The sequence below is a fragment of the Octopus sinensis genome, linkage group LG1 (genome assembly GCF_006345805.1).
Source record: "Octopus sinensis linkage group LG1, ASM634580v1, whole genome shotgun sequence".
Lineage (NCBI taxonomy): Eukaryota > Metazoa > Mollusca > Cephalopoda > Octopoda > Octopodidae > Octopus > Octopus sinensis.
The window spans coordinates 131,669,566-131,691,168 of NC_042997.1; the positions used below are offsets into that span (position 1 = coordinate 131,669,566).

At 38.1% G+C, this 21,603-nt stretch overlaps 1 protein-coding gene and 1 non-coding gene across 13 annotated transcripts in view; one reads left to right on the forward strand and one right to left on the reverse strand.

Moving 5' to 3' along the window:
- Nucleotides 1-21,603, forward strand: part of LOC115212289 (glutamate receptor-interacting protein 2) — a 661,282-nt gene that overhangs the window by 424,883 nt on the left and 214,796 nt on the right. The gene's annotated exons all lie outside the window — the stretch shown is intronic.
- Nucleotides 11,922-12,027, reverse strand: LOC115220359. Its single transcript, XR_003882514.1, has one exon. It is a non-coding gene; the product is annotated as a U6 spliceosomal RNA (small nuclear RNA).

Genomic DNA, 21,603 nt, shown 5'->3' on the forward strand with positions numbered 1-21,603 from the left:
TACTATAAGCACTGAGCGTTCCATTGTAATTTACTAAGCTTTCCACCTATAGAGCAGGCTACAGTAAGGTAGCCACACAATTTTATGACAGTGCTATTTCTACTACAGGATAATATGGTATCTTGGCCCACAAATGTTGTCCTGTTGTTTGTGAAATACTAGGGTTGACTTTTATATGGGGTCTATGGAAACTTCCCAATTTTTTGGCCAAAAACAAGGGTCGACTTTTACATGAGATTGACTATTTCATGAGTATATACGGCATATATTATATAGAGTACTTTCAATGCAGTAGAACGCACATACACAAAAGAACAGTTCTCATACTTAAGTCATACTGACATCCTTTTGGTTGTTTTGGTGGAGCATGCAAAAAAAAAAAAATTAAATTACTGGAAAGTAATAAGAATAATTTATTCCATTGAAACAATAGGGTCTTCCATAAATTTGTAAAATGGCTTGATTAACCCTTTAGCACTTAAACCGGTTGTATCCAGCTCAAATATTCAACCTGTTTTTATATTCAATTTGGCCAAATCCAGCCTCTCACACATATCCTACAATGTCATTCTGAAAAATAAACAATTATATTGTCAGAATCTCAAAGTTATGAGATAAGGTAGTATTAATTCAAGACAATGTGAATAAATATTATATTTGACAGATTAACCTGAATACTAAAGGGTTAAACTATTTATGGATCTTGAATTTTACACAATATTTACAAAGTATTTGTAATGTCTTCTTTGTCACAAACTATTAAATATTTTGAATCTAAAGAGCATAAAGAAGAATTTTATTCATTGTAAGCGCAGGCATGGATGAATGATTAAGTTTGCTTTCCAGACCCATGGTTTCAGGTTTAGTCTTACTGCAAAGCACTTTGGGCAAGTGTCTTCCACCATATCCCTGGGCTGGTCAGAGCCTTGTAAATGGATTTGAGAGACAGAACCTTAAAGAAACCCACTGTATAAACACGCTTACACATATGTGTAGGTGTGTGTGTATGTGTGCTTGCACACACACACGCACACGCACACACACGTCTCGGCATCAATATTATACAAGTATATTGTTTGTTTGCAGTCAACATCCCTGGTCTTACCGGGAAACAGGTGAGGGTTGGTGACAGGAAGGGCATTTATCCATAGAAAATCTGCTTCAATGTATTCTGTCTGACCCATGCAAGCATAAATAAGTAAATGTTAAAGTAATGATGATAATGAAATTATCCGAGAGGTATGGCTTTTGATTTTTTGAGGTCAACTCCTTGATATAGCAGAAAGTAAGCCTGAGGTCAAATTTGCAACAAATTCATAGTCTTGTGAATCAACACTTACAGGTGATCTACAACTGAAAATGCTATTGTGAACAAGTGCACCATCAGTTGCAACCATTGGTGAACTGTCTGAGAGCTAATTCTGAAAAAGTCATGGGTTCTGGCTTTCCTTCCTCGAATACTCTCTGGTGTTAAGGCGGTGAGCTGGCAGAAACGTTAGCACGCCGGGCGAAATGCGTAGCCGTATTTCGTCTGCCACTACGTTCTGAGTTTAAATTCCGCCTAGGTCGACTTTGCCTTTCATCCTTTTGGGGTCGATTAAATAAGTACCAGTTATGCACTGGGGTTGATATAATCGACTTAATCCGTTTGTCTGTCCTTGTTTGTCCTCTCTGTGTTTAGCCCCTTGTGGGTAGTAAAGAAATAGAATACTCTCTGGTATAAAAAAAGGAGTCAAGAGAGATAAGTAGAAGAAACTCCAGTGAAAGAGGAAAAGGAAGATGATCTCAGGATGCTGAACCTCATGAAGGAGATAAACAAGGGGGTTTACAACAAGTGACTGAAGGGTTGTGAGGGAGTAAACCCATCCAACATTTACCAATGTAGTAAAAAATAGATGGAGGAGGAGGAGGATTTGTGTTCTACCATGAATATTTGTGGTAGTGTAATGGCCCAGTGGTTAGGGCAGCAGACTTGTGGTCATAGGATCGTGGTTTCAATCCCCAGGCTGGGCGTTGTGAGTGTTCATTGAGCAAAAACACCTAAAGCTCTACGAGGCTCTGGCGGGGTGGTGGTGAACCCTGCCATACTCTTTCACCACAACTTTCTCTCACTATTTCTTTCTGTTTCTGTTGTACCTGTGTTTCAAAGGGGCCAGCCTTGTCACACTGTGTCAGGCTGAATCTCCCCAGTGAACTATGTTAAGGGTACATGTGTCTGTGGAGTACTCAGCCACTTGCACGTTAATTGCACGAGCAGGTTGTTCCGTTGATTGGATCAACTGGAACCCTCGTTGTCACAACTGACGGAGTGCCATGACAGCATGAATATTTGTTTAGGCTCGGGGAAAGTAACAGGAAGTCACTCAAAATTATCTTCTCTTCAGCTACAACAGTTTAAATAATCTTTTGTTGCTTAGCCATAGGTCTGTTCTGAACAAGCAGAGCTTCATTTGTTAATGTTTTGATAGTTATCACACTGAATGAAGACTGGAAATAAATGAAAAGAGAAAGAAAAGAAAAGAAAATATTTCCAGGTGTTAAATAATGTCAGCTGCCATAAATCTGTGTTTACCAAGTCAATAAAAGCATATGAATCTTGATAAACAAATAAGTTATGGCACCCAGATGGGTCTAATAAACAGTAACAGGTAAAAAATTTGGAGAAATCAGTTCTTTATAGCTTAAAGATAATTTCATGTACTTATGATATTTTCTTCCCATATTTTTTAAAAAGGAAAGCATTTAAATATATATGTATTTATTATTTATATGTTGTAACTAATGTGGCTAGATGTTTATGTGAGTTAAAATATATACACTCACAGTATTGAAGAATGTAGTATGTGTGTGTCTGTGTGTGTATATTATATATACATCATCATCATCATCATCATGTATATATAAGTAGCTTGCTTATGAACCACATGGTTCCGGGTTCAGTCCCACTGCGTGGCACCTTGGGCAAGTGTCTTCTACTATAGCCTCGGGCTGACCAAAGCTTTGTGAGTGGATTTGATAGAGGGAAACTGAAAAGAAGCCATCGTATATATATATATATATATATATATATATATATATATATGTATGTGTGTGTGCGTATGTTTGTGCGTCTGTTTGTCCCCCTACCCCAACATCTCTTGACAACTGATGCTGGTGTGTTTACGTCCCCGTAACTTAGCAGTTTGGCAAAAGAGACCGATAGAATAAGTACTAGGCTTACAAATAATAAGTCCTGGGGGCGATTTGCTTGAGTAAAGGCGGTGCACCAGCATGGCCACAGCAAAATGACTGAAACAAGTAAAAGAGATATATATTCTATGATACACATAAAAAGATGATATTTTTTCAAATGCAGAGTTGCTGTTAGAACAGCAGAAGTACTGGGTAAATTATCCTTACAAGGTGGAAAGATTTGTCAACAACCACCCATGGTTACTCTCTCACTCAATAATAATAATAATAATAATAATAGTAGTAAATGCCCTGATGCAGTACCATGCAGTGGCTCTAATGGCTTCTGATCTTAACTGATTGGAAGTGTTATCATGTACATTGTTTTGTCTTGGCATAAAAAGATGGGCTACAGCAAATATTCTGCTCAATACCACAGATTTGCTTGTCAGTTGTTTGACCTTAACCAGTTGAGCATGTCCCTTAGTGGCTGACGATATGTGCATCTCTGATCATGAGCAGAAGTAGTGGGGGAGCATCATAGCCATGTGTTGAGAGGGATTCTTTGATGTTTGGATAATTCACCTCTGGAAACATGGGTGTTTCGTTCAACATCCTTAAACAACCCTCATTCAGGGACCTTTTGAGTGGAATGGGTTACTCGACCAGAAGAAAATTCAAACTGGGCCCTACCTGCAAGGTCATGCGCTGTTTATCTTGATATGAGATCACCATGTCGCGCACTTATGGTTGTGATGCATGTGCCTGGTGCACGCTTATTAGACGGGTAGTCATGATGGGTATACTGGGCTTCGTATATTTTACCTCAGTGTCACTTTGATGGCATGCACTGCTCTCTCACTCAATAATAATAATAATAATAATAATAATAGTAACAACAACAACATAAGTTTAAAACACCTCAAAATGTATGCCATGATGTATTCATGTTAATATGCAAGAATTTGTGACAATTGATGAAGTGAAAACAAGATGGTGGCATGCCATGTGATGTATTATGTTACTACTATGTGTCATCCTTTTCTCTATCTCAACACTCCTGCACATATTTAGGACATAATCCTCTACCGTATCCTCTTAAGTCTTGGACAGCAAGCATTTACAACATTCAAACTCCATGCAAATACTGGGCCTTACAATCTCTGATGATCTCTCCTGGCAAATTCACATTTTATAACCTGGTAAAATCTGTACTCCATTGACTAACTTCCCTCTATAGGGTCAGAAATTGCTTCAACCCTCCTGATAGTCACTGATACTTTACCAATCCCAAGTAAAATCCTCACTTGAATATTGGTCCCGTATCTGATATAACATTGCTATACACACAAACATTCTAGGTGACATCTGAAAGAATGTCTTTCTACTTATTTAGCAAATGTTCAGTTACCAACATATTACAAACTCAACCCTTCAAATGCACTGCTTTTATCTTTTATGTGTTTCAGTGTGGCCTTGCTGAGGCACTGCCTTAAAGAACTTTTTTTTGTTGAACAACTTGACCTCACTACTTATTTTTAAGCCTGTTACTTATCCTATCGTTCTCTTGCTGAACCGCTAAGTTACAGGAATGTAAACACACCAGCAGCAGTTTTCAATGGTGGTAGGAGACAAACAGATGCAAAAAACTACTCACATACTCACACACTTACATATATATATATGATGGGCTTCTTTCAGTTTCTGTTTATGTGTGCGTGTGTGTGTGTGTATATATATATATATATATATATATATATATATATATATACATATATAGTGAAGGCACATGGCTCAGTGGTTAGAGTGTTGGACTCAGATTCATAAGGTAGTGAGTTCAATCTCCAGACTGGACTGTGTGTTGTGTTCTTGAGCAAGACACTTTATTTCACATTGTTCCAGTTCACTCAGCTATAGAAATGAGTTGTGACATCACTGATGCTAAACTGTATTGGCCTTTGCCTTTCTCTTGGAGAATATCGGTGTTGTGCAGAGTGGAGGCTGGTATGCATGGGTGGCTGCTGGTCTCCCATAAACAACCTTGCCTGGACTTGTGCCTCAGAGTGGAACTTTCTGGTTAGGATCCCATGGTTATTCATAACTGAAGGAGTTCCTTTACCTTATACAGTTTCTGCCTATTAGTAAATTCACTCACAAAGCATTGGTTGGCTTGGGGCTATAGTAGAAAACACTTCCTCAAAGTACTGCACAGTGGGACTGAACCTGAAACCACGTGAGCTTCTTAACTGCTCAATCAGTCCTTTCTCTATAGAGGTGGGTGTACATTACAACCCTCTGTAATGTACGCCCACCCTCTCATGTTTTTTATTTTCCTTGCAGATTTTAACTTAGAGAAATTCACACGAAGCATATCAGTCTCTTCAGTCTCAGGGACCTTACATGTCTCGCGATTAAGCCATAAAATGACAATAAATAAAGGGATAAACAGAACCATTCCACCCAGTCGGGTATAAGATAGACACCCTCTTATTTTCCTTTGATAACCTGTTGCCACTTTACTTGTCCAGTGCACAGTTTAATGCAGATGTTGTTTATTATTTTTCCAAGAATGCATTCTGGCATGTTTATAATTGGAACAAAGGAAATGCTTATTCCGAGAGAAGTTGTGTCGCTATCTGAGTCAGTTTTGAATCAATATAGGTGTGTTTGGAACAGAATTAACTACTGGTCAAATCTCTTTTTTTTTGCTTGTCTTGTATATTTTTCTGTTGTTTTGTTCTATGTTTGTCTTATTATTCTTATCAGTAAGAACAAACCTCTCTCATTTGGTTCCATGTTGTCTTATCTGCAAAATTTGATAGTAAATTTGAAAGGAACCATTGAATTATAAGACTTGTGTGTGTATATCTATGTATATATGTATATGTATATATGTGTGTGTATATATATATATATATCATCATCATCATCGTTTAACGTCAGCTTTCCATGCTAGCAAGAATTAGGCTTGGTTTCTACAGAATTAAACATGTCAACACAATCTTTGTTCCACCCTTTTACTCACTCACGCATGCTGTATACTCGTGTATGCAATTACACACACATACTTCCACACATATGCACATGCATGAATTGTTCTTTTCGTTGATTAAGCCCACAAGCCTTAGTTAGCTCTTTTTTTATACCATTATTATTTTTTTTATTGTTTAGCCCCAGGTCATCCCTGACTAAGCAGGCTTATGGTCAAAGGCATTCTAGCAATAACAGTTCCCTTCTTTTCTACTCTAGGCACAAGGCCCAAAATTTTAGATTAGATTGACCCCAGTATGCAATTGGTACTTAATTTATCGATCCCAAAAAGATGAAAGGCAGAGTTGACCTTAACGGAATTTGAACTCAGAACGTAAAGACAGGCAAAATACCACTAAGCATTTTGCCTGGCATGCTAACGTTTCTGCCTGCTCACCACCTTATAACAGTTCCATTCAGTCTTCTATTAGGCATTATATTTCTAGAACTATATCATTCACTATGTATCTCCCCGACCACTTTTATTAATATCATAAGGTTTATTTTGAAGGAGATATGCCTGCTATTACTATTAGTATGAGTAAATGCATAGAGACTCCAACCAAGTTGGAGTGCCACAGTGTCACCTCAGATTTACTATACAACCATATACCTATATTTGATGGCATATAAGATACATTTTTCTTCAAAAAAAATGCTTAAAAAAAACATCACTCTGGGTCATATAGGCGAAGCTTGACTTCTATTACATGCTTTAATGCACTAAAAGCATTTTTCTTGAATGCATGCTGTTGAAACTGGGGTGCAACTAATGTGCCCATACATCTTTTATGCCTTGGTATGCTTTGTGCGTTGATGATATGTTTGGACTTTGATGGATCAATTCTATCCTTTGTACGTCATCATCAGCCTTGGGACCTTATTGTTTTGAGTCTTAAGACCCATAGGACCTAGTTTCTATCACATAGGACTGAGATCCCAAATTTCCCACTGTACAGGATGCCAGTCCATCATAGATTATTCATTTACAGCTGATTATTCATTTACTGCAGCAATGTAAAATGAATTGCTTTACTTAAGAACAACACACCACCCTTGTCTGAGAATCAAAAACATTATCTTGTGGTTGTGAGTGCAATACCCTAACTTTTTGGTCATATGCTATCCTTTGTATAGATGCACTTATAATTTTAGTGTCTTAGATTTTTGTGCCATTCTGACTTAATCATCATCAATAATCTTAGTAAATCCTGTATTCTCAGGATTTCAGTTTTGTCTGACCCCAGATCATCTTTGATCCAGCTGTCCTATAATCCAAGTCATTTAAATCATCACCACTGGTATTGCATTACCTGATATGGAGAACACATGGTTTGGTTTCGGTTCCAGGTTGAAACCATTTCACATCAATTTCATCACTAATTCTTATACAACATTATTAAAACTGTTATTTTGTTGAATATTGGGTCTTTGGATTTTCTTATGCCAAATTCCAAAAATTGGTCATCAATACCTTAAATTAGGTCTCTTATCTAAAAAAAAAAACAAACTGATTTAATGCTTCTTATTTTAATGGTAGATTATATGATGGAAAATCTTGAAAGTAAAAGCTGTCAGCTGTTTCAACCAACCGTCATGTTGCCTCCTCTTTCTTCTCAACATCATCATCATCATCATTTAATATCTGGCTTGCATGCTGGCATCACTTGGATGGTGTGACAGATAGGAGGACTGCATCATGTACCAATGTCTACTTTGGCATGGTTTCTATGACTGAATGCCCTTCTCAGTGCCAACCGCTTTACAGAGTGCACTGGGTGCTTTTTATGGCACCAATCCTAGTTATAATAACTTCAGAACTTGCAAGGCTAAAATGGCCCTTATAATTGAAGAAGAACAGAAAAAAGTGTGATCAAGGATTCCAGTCAGAAGGATGAGTGATGGTAAGTAAGAGGAGAGGATTGTGGTGTATGGTTGGGAGCAGAGGAGAAAGAAGGGATTAGAAACAGGAATGATTGAGAAAAAAGGAGGGTTGTTTGAAAGTTGATAGGATGGTTGTGTAAGTGATGTTTAGGGCTATCCAGCATTAAAAGGAGTGGTCGTGGGCAGAAAGTGTAAAGGAAAGGGACCAGGAAGGGAGCAATAGTCTAGGATGAAGAAGAAGAATCCTGAGAGATTTAGTGTGGGGAGGTTGATGAGGAAAGATGAGAAGAGGTGTTGAGGAGATAGAGAAACTGTATCAGAAAGGTCACTGAGAGAAATGGAAGCAAAGGATGAAGGGCAAGATGATGATGCTGGATGGCATCATAAAGGTAAGAAGAAGACAAAAAATGAAGGGTGAATGCTGCACAAGCATCCAAGGTGTCTAGCAATTAATTCTCAGAAAATACTCCTAGTCTCGTTTTAAAATAATCTTTGGGTTATAACTTCTTGAGAATATATGGAGATCTAACAACTGAAGAGCTGCAATTTTGATCTAATTGGGTTTCATCAGTTTCACTATGGCTATGGCTATTCTCTAAATTAAACTGTTTATAAGCCATCATTATCTGTAATAAATCATCAGCCTTGCCAATTAGTGTTGGAATAAAATTATGTAATGCACCATTAAACATATAATATAATGCTGTATAATCTATTCTGAAATATACTTTCCTGTATAGAATTTATTAATTCATATGGTCTATAATGTTTTATTTAATTCTGCGAAGAAACAAATATTGCACACAAGACATCAAATGAAAGTCTCTACATGGATTTTTGATCTGCTAGAAATAGCAGCCAGGTAAGGCGGTGAGCTGGCAGAAACGTTAGCAAAGGCGGTGAGCTGGCAGAAACGTTAGCACGCCGGGCGAAATACTTAGCAGTATTTCATCTGCCGCTACATTCTGAGTTCAAATTCTGCTGAGGTCGACTTTGCCTTTCATCCTTTCGGGGTTGATTAAATAAGTACCAATTACGCATTGGGGTCGATGTAATTGACTTAATCCGTTTGTCTGTCCTTGTTTGTCCCTATTTCATCTGCCGCTACATTCTGAGATCAAATTCTGCCGAGGTCGACTTTGCCTTTCATCCTTTTGGGGTCGATAACTTAAGTACCAGTTACGCACTGGGGTCGATGTAATTGACTTAATCCGTTTGTCTGTCCTTGTTTGTCCCCTCTATGTTTAGCCCATTTAGCCAATGAAGAAATAAGTAATAGCAGCCAGATGGCCTTCAAATAACAAATTGGGCAGATAAGGCAAGTAAAGAGTACACCATGCATTAGGATTTCAAAGCAAAGCTGCTTTCAAAGCTTGAACTTTAAATCTTTGAGTTTTCTGTGAAGGTCTTCTCCTTCCCCACAAAAAATACTTAAATACAAAAAATAAAGACTCAAGTACCATACATCTACTTGGTCAAAGCTGAGCTAGAGGTAAATAACAAGGGAAACAACAAATATTACAGACAGTATTGAATTGTTAAAAGAAGCCAGTTCTAAAGTTAAAGTGTTATAAAGTTCCTGGCACATGACAGCATCATGTCTCAACTTTCAGCATAATGTCAGATAAACTGAAGTACAAACTAAAATATAAAACTGACTTGTAATTATAACATAAAAAGGGATTAATTTTATTTTAGTAAAAACTGGCAAAATCAATTACTTGGTCTATTAAACTTGTTTTTCTCATTTTTTTTTTTGCTTGCCCTTGGATCGTAGAGTGACCTGCTGTTCTTGAGGAGACCTATTGAGTCAAGTATGTCAACATCAAAATAAAAATCAAATGGAAATTGCAGTTAAGATACCCATGCCGGTGACACGTAAAAAGCACCATCCGATCGTGGTCGTTTGCCAGCCTCCTCTGGCCCCTGTGCCGGTGACATGTAAAAAGCACCCACTACACTCACAGAGTGGTTGGCATTAGGAAGGGCATCCAGCTGTAGAAATGTAGAAACACTGCCAGATCAGACTGGAGCCTGGTGCATCCTCCTGGCTTCCCAGATCCCGGTCGAACCTTCCAACGCATGCCAGCATGGAAAACAGACGTTAAACGATGATGATGATGAATTCAAACCTTTACTGTAAACTCATAGATTAAAAGTTCAAACTTTGAAAGCGACTTTGCTTTTATGTCTTATGGCATGATATAGTATTTGTTATTTACCTTATCTGTTCAAATTGTTAATATACATCATCACTACCATCATTTTAGGGTCCTCTTTTCAATGCTTGCATAGGTCAGACAGAATTCATTGAGACAGATTTTTTTACAGCTGGATGACCTTCCTGTCATGAACCCTCACCTGTTTTCATGTAGAGTAATATTTCCCCTTGGCCAGACATGTTTCCATGGAAAACGAAATGAATGACACCACCTGTAATACAGTGTCGCTTGTTTACAACTATTTTGCAATGTCAAGGCAAGGATACACACACCATCATAATTCTAATGTCCAGTTTTCCATGCTTCCATGGCAGATTTTCTTTAGCTGGATGCCTTTCCTGTTACCAACACTTACCTATTTCCCATGGCTAGACATGCTTTTGCAGAATATTGAAAATGAACGACACTGCTTGTATGACAGTGACACTCGTTTACAATTCTCATGTGATATTAAATGAAGGACATACTCATACACATATATGATGGGCTTCCTTCTGCCTACCAAATCCACTTACAAGGATTTAGTCAACCCAGAACTATAGCAGAAGACACTTATCAAAGGTGCTACACAATGGGACTGAACCTGAATCCATCTGGCTGGGGAACAAACTTCTTAATCACCCAACCATTTTATTTTTTGAAATTGGCAGAATAGAAGAAATAGTTAGAACACTAAACTAAATGCCTTTTAGTATTTAGTTCCATAGTTCAAATTTTCTGACTTCAAACCCTAATGAGGCCCACTTTGTCTTTCTTTCATCCCTTCTAAGTTGATAAATTAAGAATTTCAGTTGATGATTTGATGTTATTTGTCTTCCAATGAAAAAGGCAACAACTCAAGAAGACCAGCCTCCACCAATTTTCCAATACACTGCGACATATATATACTGAAAATATATAACCATTTCAATTTAATCATGACATTGACAATCATTTACAACTACATGCAGTGTCAGGAGGCACACAGGCTTCTGTCACCATCAAACATTTGTTTTCCATACAAGCATAGGTTAGACAGTTTGATAGGAGCTGGCCAGCTGAAGAGCTGTCCAGGCTCCACTTGTCTGTTTTGACATGGTTTCTACAGCTACATGTCCTTCCTAATGCCAGCCACTTTACAGAGAATACTGAGTGCTCCCTGTGTGATACTGGCACAGGTTTTTTATATGTGGTACAGATGTTTTATATGTGGCACAGGTTCTTTATATGTAGCATTTTGCATGACACCAGCATGGGTGTTTTTATGTGATGCCAGCACCTATGAGCCCACGAGACAATGACCTCTTGGCTGACATAGGGATGTAGCTGGCCCAGAGCTATAGTAGAAGACACCCAATATGTCATATGGTGGGACGGAACTCAGAATCATGTCACTGGAAAACAAACTTCTTATTTCTTTATTGCCCACAAGAGGCTAAACATAGAGGGGACAAACAAGGACAGACAAAGGGATTAAGTTGATTAAGTGTGTAACTGATACTTAATTTATCAACCCAGAAAGGATAAAAGGCAAAGTCGATCTTGGTGGAATTTGAACTCAGAACGTAGCAGCAGACGAAATACCGCTAAGCATTTCGCCCGGCGTGCTAACGTTTCTGCCAGCTCACCGCCTCAATAAAAATGGAACGCTTCATAAATTTGCGTGTCATTCTTGCGCAGGGGCCATGCTCATCTTCTCTGTATTGTACCAATTTTAGTATATGTATTGCCAAAGCAATACATATACTAAAATTTAAACTTCTTATCACACAACAACACCTATCTCTATATATATATATATATATATATATATATATATATATATATATATATATATATACACCCTTTAGGTCTGATACCTTCTACACTGTCACAATACATCTCTAGAATTTATGACCCTACTTTGTATCTGTATATACTTATTTTTTTACATCTTTCCTTTTTTATATTTTGTACTTACTATTATCCTGTATAATCATGTTTAGATTTATACATATACTTCTTCCTCTTTGTGATCCCAACTTCATTAAAGAGCCACCTCCTCCCTCTTTCTCTCAACATCCAACCCACCTCATTTTTTATCAACTGAAAATACGGTATGGACGTTTTGTTTTGGTGTCTCGCTATGCCATATACGACTATGAGGAGTTACTTTCCTAATGAAACTCGATTTTTTCCCATACTTCTTCTCAAACCTGCTATAATGTAATACATGTCTTTGGTGTGGTAATTGTACACGGCTGAAGAAGGCTGTTGACCTACAGGTTATATCAACTATGCATTGATATAAATTGCTCAATAAAGCCAGAAACATATGTACCGCTAAATCCTTTGGATCCTGTTTTTTTCTTTTGATAAATATATATATATATATATACATACATAGTGAAGCTGTAGTTGCATTCTACCAGTTCTGCTGCCTCAAATGCTTTTGTAATGAAAAGTCTCAAAGCCTGAAATATATACAAAGGAAGCAAATTGGCATCATTACAGTATTGGATAAAATGCTTTGTGGTATCTGTTCTGACTCAATGTTGAAACCTTGTTGGAGCCAACTTTGCTTTTTGTCCTTATGAATGGATTGATAAAATACCAATCTAATGTATTTTATCTTCTCAGAACAGATGCTTTGTATTATTTGTTCTGTTTTTTTTTTTGTATTCTGAGTTCAAATCTTGCTGTAGCCTATGTGGCTGATAGATATAATTTTTTGCTTGGTTCAATGCCACTGTCTGGCACCTTGAAAATGCACTTTAGCAATGCCCACTATGTTGCAAGAATTCAAACCAGGTCTTGTTTTAAGAATGCCTGCTCCTACATGTCCCAGAGTCAAAGAGCCTGCCTTCTCTCCTGACTAAAAGATGGGCAACAGAATATTACTGTAAGACTGATAGAATATATTACTCTTACTCTTTACTCTTTTACTTGTTTCAGTCATTTGACTGTGGCCATGCTGGTGCACTGCCTTTAGTCGACCAAATCAACCCCAGGACTTATTCTTTGTAAGCCTAGTACTTATTCGATCGGTCTCCTTTGCCGGGGACATAACCACACCAGCATCGGATGTTGGGGGGACAAAACACAGATACACAAACGCACACACACACATACATATATATATATATACACACACACACATATGATAGGCTTCTTTCAATTTCCATCTATCAAATCCATTCACAAGGTTTTGGTTGGCCCGAGGCTATAGTAGAAGACACTTGCCCAAGGTCCCACGCAGTGGGACTGAACCCAGAACCTTCTGGTTCGGAAGCAAGCTACTTACCACGCAGCCACTCCTACGCCTAATATTGTTGAAGTCTGTTTTAGAAATAGAAGTTGATTGGCAAAGGTGGTGGTGGTGGTGGTTGTAGTAATAATTCTGATGGTGGGAGAGGTTGTAGTAGTAGTCATGTGGTGGTGGTGGTGGTGATGTCGGTGGCAGTGGTGGTAACGGTGTCAAACATTCTAAAAAGGTAACCTGAATAATAAAATGAAGATTTTTGAAAATGAGATATGTGGGTGGAATTGCATTGGTTAGAAAGGGATAGTAGGGGAGAGGATGCAGAGGAAGGAAGTATTGAAACAGAGATTGTAGAAAGTGGTACAAAGGGGTAACAGTTGGGTGGGGGGTAGGGGTAAAGTTTTTAAAAAGAAATTTTCACTCTAACATTGTACAAAAAAAATGTTGCAAAAAGAACAATAGAGTTGAATTTGACAGAATTTTACTTTTTATTTTACTATTTATATTTCGTGTAGTGTGTGTGTGTAACTGGTGTTTCCATAATGGCAATTGTCCTGGAAGAGATAAGGGAAAAATCCAATTCTGTTTATCTGTTTTTCTTTCTTTCTCTCTTCACTTGCTCAGTAACAATAGAGTGCTGAAAAAATTGTAGTGTGGAAGGAGAGAGAGAGGGAGAAAGAAAGAGAGAGAGAGAGGAGAATAAATTAACAAGTGTGAGATGGGGTGGAACGGAGATAAAAGAAAGAAGCAATATATGTTAAAATAGAGAGATGGGATTTTATTTTAAATATTATTTTATTATTATTGAGAAGATGAGGATGGATGTGATAAAGAAGAAGGATAAGTGGAGAAAAAAATAAAAATAAAAAGGGTAGATATAGCAAAAATATAAGAGAGAGAAAGAGGAGATGAGAGAAATTGGATTAATAGGAGGGGTAGAGGTGGTAAAAGAAGGAGAAAAAGAGAGTGTATGTATGAAAGAGGGATAGTGAAGGAGACATAATTAATTCAAGAATACAATACAATATAGCTGTATAGTTTACAAGCTTCTGAATAAGCAACAGATAACATTGTTGAGGGAGTTTAGCATTACAATTGGTATTATTAAGTGTTCATTTTTCTGTGCCAGTCATTGTTTAAAGCTGCTCTGTTAGATTGGATTGGTTCTTTTTGTTTTAACTTTCTTAGTCCTTGTGGAAGGAAACATTGAAACATTGAATAGTGTAGCCCTAGATATACTGTGTCTGAATAAAAGATACACTGATCATAGCTAGCTAGAACACTTGAACATGTCTGCTTGCTCAGGGCTGATATGGGGCTAAACAATAACATCAATATTCTGTGGTTTACTTTTTCAAAAATACTCACTAGTATGCTTGTACAATCTCACTGGTTCTGTTAATGCTATCATCATTATTGAGCTGGCAGAAATGTTAGCGCGCCGGGCAAAATGCTTAGCGGTATTTTGTCTGTCGTTACGTTCTGAGTTCAAATTCTGCCGAGGTCGACTTTGCCTTTCATCCTTTCAGGTTCAATAAATAAAGTACCAGTTTCGCACTGGGGTCGATGTAATCGACTTAATCCCTTTGTCTGTCCTTGTTTGTCCCCTCTATGTTTAGCCCCTTGTGGGCAGTAAAGAAATATATTTTAACCCTTTCGTTACCAACCCGGCTGAAACCGGCTCTGGCTCTGAGTACAAATGTCTTTGAATTAAAATCTTCCACCAAACCTTAGTCGCAAATTATGTTCCTAACACTAGCTGAATGATAACCAAGTTATTTTACTAAATTCTTTGTAAAATAAATACGTTAACGAAAGGGTTGATGTCCACTTTTCCATGCCAGCATGGCATGCTGCTGGCACCACATCACCATGCCAGCACCATATAAAAAGCACCGATGCCAGTACTATGTGATAAGCACCCAGCAGACTCTCTAAGATGGTTGGCATAAGGAAGGGCATTCAGACGAAGAAACCAAGCTGAATCAAACTGGAACCTGGTGCAGCTGGCCAGATTTGTTCAAACCATCCAAAGGATGCCAGCATGGAAAAAAAAAAACATGTTAAATGGTGATGATGATGAGGACTTTTCTATGCCTGCCTGAGTCAGAATAATTCATTGAGGATGCAGATCTTTCTTTGGCTGGATGCCAGTCCTCACTGGTCATATTTCCCCATGGCCAAGCATGTTTTCATGGAAAATTGGAAAAGGACACACATTGTATGATAGTGATGCTCATTTACAACTGTTGCATGATGTCAAGACAATGAGACAAGTTTACACATGCATGCACGTACACACACACACACACACACACACACACAGTGGAGACACAATGACCCAGTGGTTAGGGCAGCAGACTTGTGGTCATAGGATCGCGGTTTTGATTCCCAAACTGGGCGTTGTGAGTGTTTATTGAGCGAAAACACCTCAAGTTCCACAAGACTCTGGCAAGGGATGATGGTGAACCCTCTTTCACCACAACTTTCTCTCACTCTTTCTTCCTGTTTCTGTTGTACCTGTATGTCAAAGGGCCAACCTTGTCACACTCTGTGTCATGCTGAATCTCCCTGAGTACTACGTTAAGGGTACACGTGTCTGTGGAGTGCTTAGCCACTTGCATGTTAATTTCACGAGCGGGCTGTTCTGTTGATCAGATCAACTGGAACCCTCGTCGTCATAACTGACAGAGTGCCATTAATTTAATACATACACGCACACACACACACAGGGTGGCACATGAAAAAGTAGCCTAGACTACATATCATAGTGAAAATACAGAAATAAATTTACACACATAATGACCCTTGCAAATGAAAGGTTGTGTGCTTTTTCATGTGTGTAAATTTATTTCTATATTTACACTAGGCGTAGGAGTGGCTGTGTGGTAAGTAGCTTGCTTACGAACCACATGGTTCTGGTTTCAGTCCCATTGCGTGGCACCTTGGGCAAATGTCTTCTACTATAGCCTCAGGCCAACCAAAGCCTTGTGAGTCGGATTTGGTAGACAGAAACTGAAAGAAGCCTGTCGTATATATATATATATATATCCACGTGACCGACCAGACCATCAGATGTTGTTACACATCGCTGGTCACAATGCGTTCGCATTGTTTTAGCCTTCGAATGACGCCACCCAGCTGGCTAAGCGAGCAGGCCAATATATATATATATATGTATATATATATATATATACATATATATATATATATATATATACATATATACATATATGTATATATATATATATACATATATATATATATGTATATATATATATATACATATATATATATATTTGTATGTGTTTGTGTGTCTGTCTTTGTCCCCCTCAACATTCGCTTGTCAAGCGATACTGGTGTTTACATCCCTGTAACTTAGTGGTTTGGCAAAAAGGCAGATAGAATAAGTACTAGGATTCCAAAGAATAAGTCCTGCGGTCGATTTGCTCGACTAAAGGCGGTGCTCCAGCATGGCCACAGTCAAATGACTGAAACAAGTAAAAGAGTATGCCACAGAACCCAGGTTACTTTTTTGTGCATCACACATACACATATGTTTGATGGGCTTCTTTTAGGTTCTTTCTACCAAACCCACTCGCAAAGGTTTGGTTGGTTTAGGGTTATGGCAGATGTCATTTTCCCAATGTGCCATACAATGGGACTGAACCCAAAACCACATGGTTGGGACATGTCTACTCCTTCGAATTGTTTTATCATAAATCATTTTTCCGATAACTCGATAACTTCCTTTTAAAAAAAATTCTGACCATTAATTAGACTTGTTTTCTACTGAGAAATTCAAAGAGCAGGCCTGGCATGAAGACTCAGTGTAAGCCTTTAATTCTTAAATCCCTGTTTACTTAGCTTTTTATAGCTTTAACTAATTATTTAACAGATCTTGTTTACTTAAATAGTCAGATTTTACACTGTACAACTGCATCTTACCTCAGCATGTCTAAAAAGAAGCCTTTTACTTGTTATATAAGCCTCTGCTCATTAATAGTTTATACATATATACGACGGGCTTCTTTCAGTTTCTGTCTACCAAATCCACTCACAAGGCTTTGGTCGGCCCGAGGCTACTGTAGAAGAAACTTGCCCAAGGTGCCATGCAGTGGGACTGAACCTGGGACCATGTGGTTGGTAAGCAAGCTACTTACCACACAGCCACTCCTATGCCTTGTCAAATGATATCTATTAGTTCTCCTTCATTAGTTATTTTAACTGGAATTTGACCTCATGTGGGGAATAAAATAAAAAGTGATAACTATCAGCTATCTTGACTTCGTTAAGCTACAAAATTTTCTAGCTAAAGTAGTCACTTTATATGCTAGAAATAGCTGCCAAATCTCTCTCTCAAATCATTTGAACAGTCATAAATCAAGAAGAGTACAATGGATAGTGCATTTCTTGATATAAAAAAGAGAAAAAGACTGGTTGGTCACAGTTGGCATACTTTTGATCACAGGTCTTCTCGATCAGAGTTAACCTTGGGTTATACAAATACAAAACCTTTCTTTTCCCTTAGCTTCCCCTTAGGACTTAAGGTTCTTTGGAAATGCATGAAATCATCTCTTCTTGTATGTAGCTTTTACTCCCCAACACTAGGTATTCTAAAAGTACTGAAGTACAAGTCTATTTTTAAAACTTTTCCTCCTCCGCCCCCACACTCGAATATATAATTATTCTTTTATCACTATTTCTGCACATATTTCATATTTGGACAGTTTCATGTCGAACAGAGTGCATTGCTTTTTCCTTCTTTTCCTTGTGAGAGGTGGATGATGGAGAGAAGGCATCTTTCCTTATCATCCCATTTCATAGTATTTCTTAAGCTTATTTTTATCTTTATCAATTGTCTTATCTGACAAAATATCAGATTTGTTCGCCAGTTATCTTATATTTTTCTCTCATTCAAATGGACTTTTTTTTTATTTTGGTTTGTCTGCCTATCTATCCTCTCCATTTCACGTCTTGCTCTCTATTTCTTTCTCACACACATAAAAATGAAAAAAACACACACATACACAGATATGTATACACTAATATGTGTACATGTGTGGGGTTACATGTTTTTATATGTTTTTTTACTTTCACTTTTGCTAAATCCACATACGTGATGAATATTAAAATGCTTAAGGCAATATTAAGCATTATTACTTAGGTATAGTGTTGTGTGCATATGTATGCATGTAAATATGAATGGGAGAGAGAGAGAAAAAGAGACTAAGAATTTAAGTGTATGTGTATTTGTAGTAAAATGGAATGAAGACTATTATTGGAGCTACCTGAAATGGCAAGATGCCATCCATGGAGATAAAGACTTTCTTGTTCATTTTCTGTTAATATTTATTTAGCTATGGTTGAAGAAATCTAGGACACTTTAATGATGACTTATTTAGGACAGTTTTGGGTTGCCAATCAGCTTGTTGTGAGTTCAATATTGGCCTAAGGAAAACACTTTCTAGTTTGTAATTTTATTTAGCAGTTTAATATGGTTGTGTAGTTAAGAAGGTAGTTTTTCAACTACATTGTTTTGGTTTCAGTCCCACTCTGCAGCCCTTTGGACAAGTGTCTTCTATCAATGCCTTCTGGGTGTATTTGGTAGAGGGAAACTGTGTGGAAGCCTATCTTGATGCAGTCTTCTGACCCATCGTATCTTGTCATGAAGGCGGCGAGCTGGCAGAATCGTTAGCACGCTGGGCGAAATGCTTAGCAGTATTTCATCTGCTGTTACGTTCTGAGTTCAAATTCCACCGAGGTCGACTTTGCCTTTCATCCTTTTGGGGATGATTAAATAAATACCAGTTACGTACTGGGGTTGATGTAATCGACTTAATCCCTTTGTCTGTCCTTGTTTGTCCCCTTTATGTTTAGCCCCCTGTGGGCAAAAAAAAAATTATTTTAAATAAATATCTTGTCAAATCATCCATGCTCCATGCAAACTTGTCAAGCCTTCCCCACCCTCTCATTTCTTAGTACCCATCCCTCCATCACTCTTCTAACTATTACACTATTCAGCTGCTGTAACTGAGAGTAAAACTACATATTTCACCCTCTTCTGAGCTACTAGTTATTCCTTTCCTTAGAATTAATTCATCTTGGCATCCATCTCTTGTTCACAGTATCATCCTTTCCACTTTATTTTCCACCAATTACCCTTTCTGTGCAAACAATTATCTCTCTCTTTGCCTTGAACTACATCTTAGTACTGTCATGTCTCATTCTTAATACCCTCTCATACCTGCCATAACTGCTTCCTCACCTTTGTTAGCCTCCCACTATATCTATCCCTACGTACCTCTGACCTCCATCTTTGTCACTGCACACTTCTCCCCCTTTCTCTCACTCCCCACTCTTCTTTTATTGCATCTCTGTCTCATGTGTCATCTTATTTCTCATCTATCTCCAGTTTTATTATTCTGCTACCTTCTACCCTTTCTAAACTGCCCTTTTATCACTATCTCCTTCTTAAGCCACTTCCATTCTTTTATCACCTTCTTCTCCAAGCTCATATTCACTTTTGGCCATACCTCCATCCTTATTCACCATTCACTACATTCACCCCTAACTCCATCTCTAACCATCATTAACTCTTCTCTCACATTCTTGAAAACTTATTTTCTCTGCTTTCATAATCCTCCATCCCGCTTCTGTCTTCTACTCATCTTCTTGTACTTTTAGGAAAAACCCTGACACCTTGTTCCTGCCACTTTTATCTCTATTTCTAGTTACTCCCACCCACCCTTATAGTGTCCCCAAAGCCCATCCCCTCCTCCATGGTGGGGACGCTGGCAACAGGTAGTATCAGAGCTATGCCGTCGGGAACTTTGGTTCCTGGTAGCGCCACCCAAGGTGGATTGGTCTGACAGTGAGTGGTATTAGGGCCACAACCCGGCAGACGGGGCTCTGGTGAAAATCCTCGGAGTGTCTATTTCGGCAACCGGCAGCTCCTCGGTCATTCTGTCCCTGTGTCTGCGGACAATCTGCGGCAAACAGGATGTCTCTATATGCAGGATTGTTGGGGACCGCTTGTGAAATCCACATATTCCCACGAAACTTCTTCCATGGTAGAAGAAGCCGACTCAACCCACCCAGGGTGAATGTCACCACAAGTACAAGTACCCTTATAGAATATGAGGTAGTCACATATCACCTTTATAGCAAGATACCTGTACCAGTCCCTCCATCATACTTAAGCCTCTTAACATCAGGCATAAAATCACATCCAACCTGTACTACACTCCCACTCAGTTGATGGATCTCTTTTTACCTTGTATGTTATGTGGCAACCTTATAAATGCTGGGGACATGTAAAAAGGTACCCGATACACTCTTTAAAGTGGGTGGCATTAGTAAGGGTTGCCAAAACATGAATGATAGGTGTTGAATAATGATGATGATGTCTGTGTATGTATGTGTGTGTGTGCATAGTTTAACCCTTGTATTACCGTATTTCTGTTGAGATGTTCTGTATTTCTTTCAATTACTTTAAATATAACAAAGAATTTTGTAAAAATAACTTCGTTATCGTTCAGCTAGTGTTAGGAACATAAATTGTGACTAAGGTTTGGTGGGAGATTTTAATTCAAAACTTATGAAAACAAGACATATGTACTACAGAGCCAGAGCCGGTTTCAGCCGGGTTGGTAACGAAAGGGTTAAAGATCCAGTAGAGGTAGAATCAATGTAAAAAGTACTTCATCCAGTGAGAGATAACTATCAATTTAAATACACAACCGAAAAAGCTACCAAGAGTTTCATGCTATTATGATACTTGAACAGGCATGTCTATAAAATACGCCATGTATCTCTTTCAGGTTGAAACATTGCTTTGGCGTATTTTATAAATATGCCTGTTCAAGTATCATAAAAGCATGAAACTATTAGTAGCTCTTCTGCCGAGGTTGACTTTGCCTTTCATCCTTTCCGGGTCGATAAATTAAGTACCAGTTGCGTACTGGGGTCGAGTTAATTGACTGGCCCCCTCCCACCAAATTTCAGGCCTTTTGCCTAGAGTAGAAAAAAAATCTATTTGTAGCTCTTTCAGTTGTGTATTTAAATTTATATATA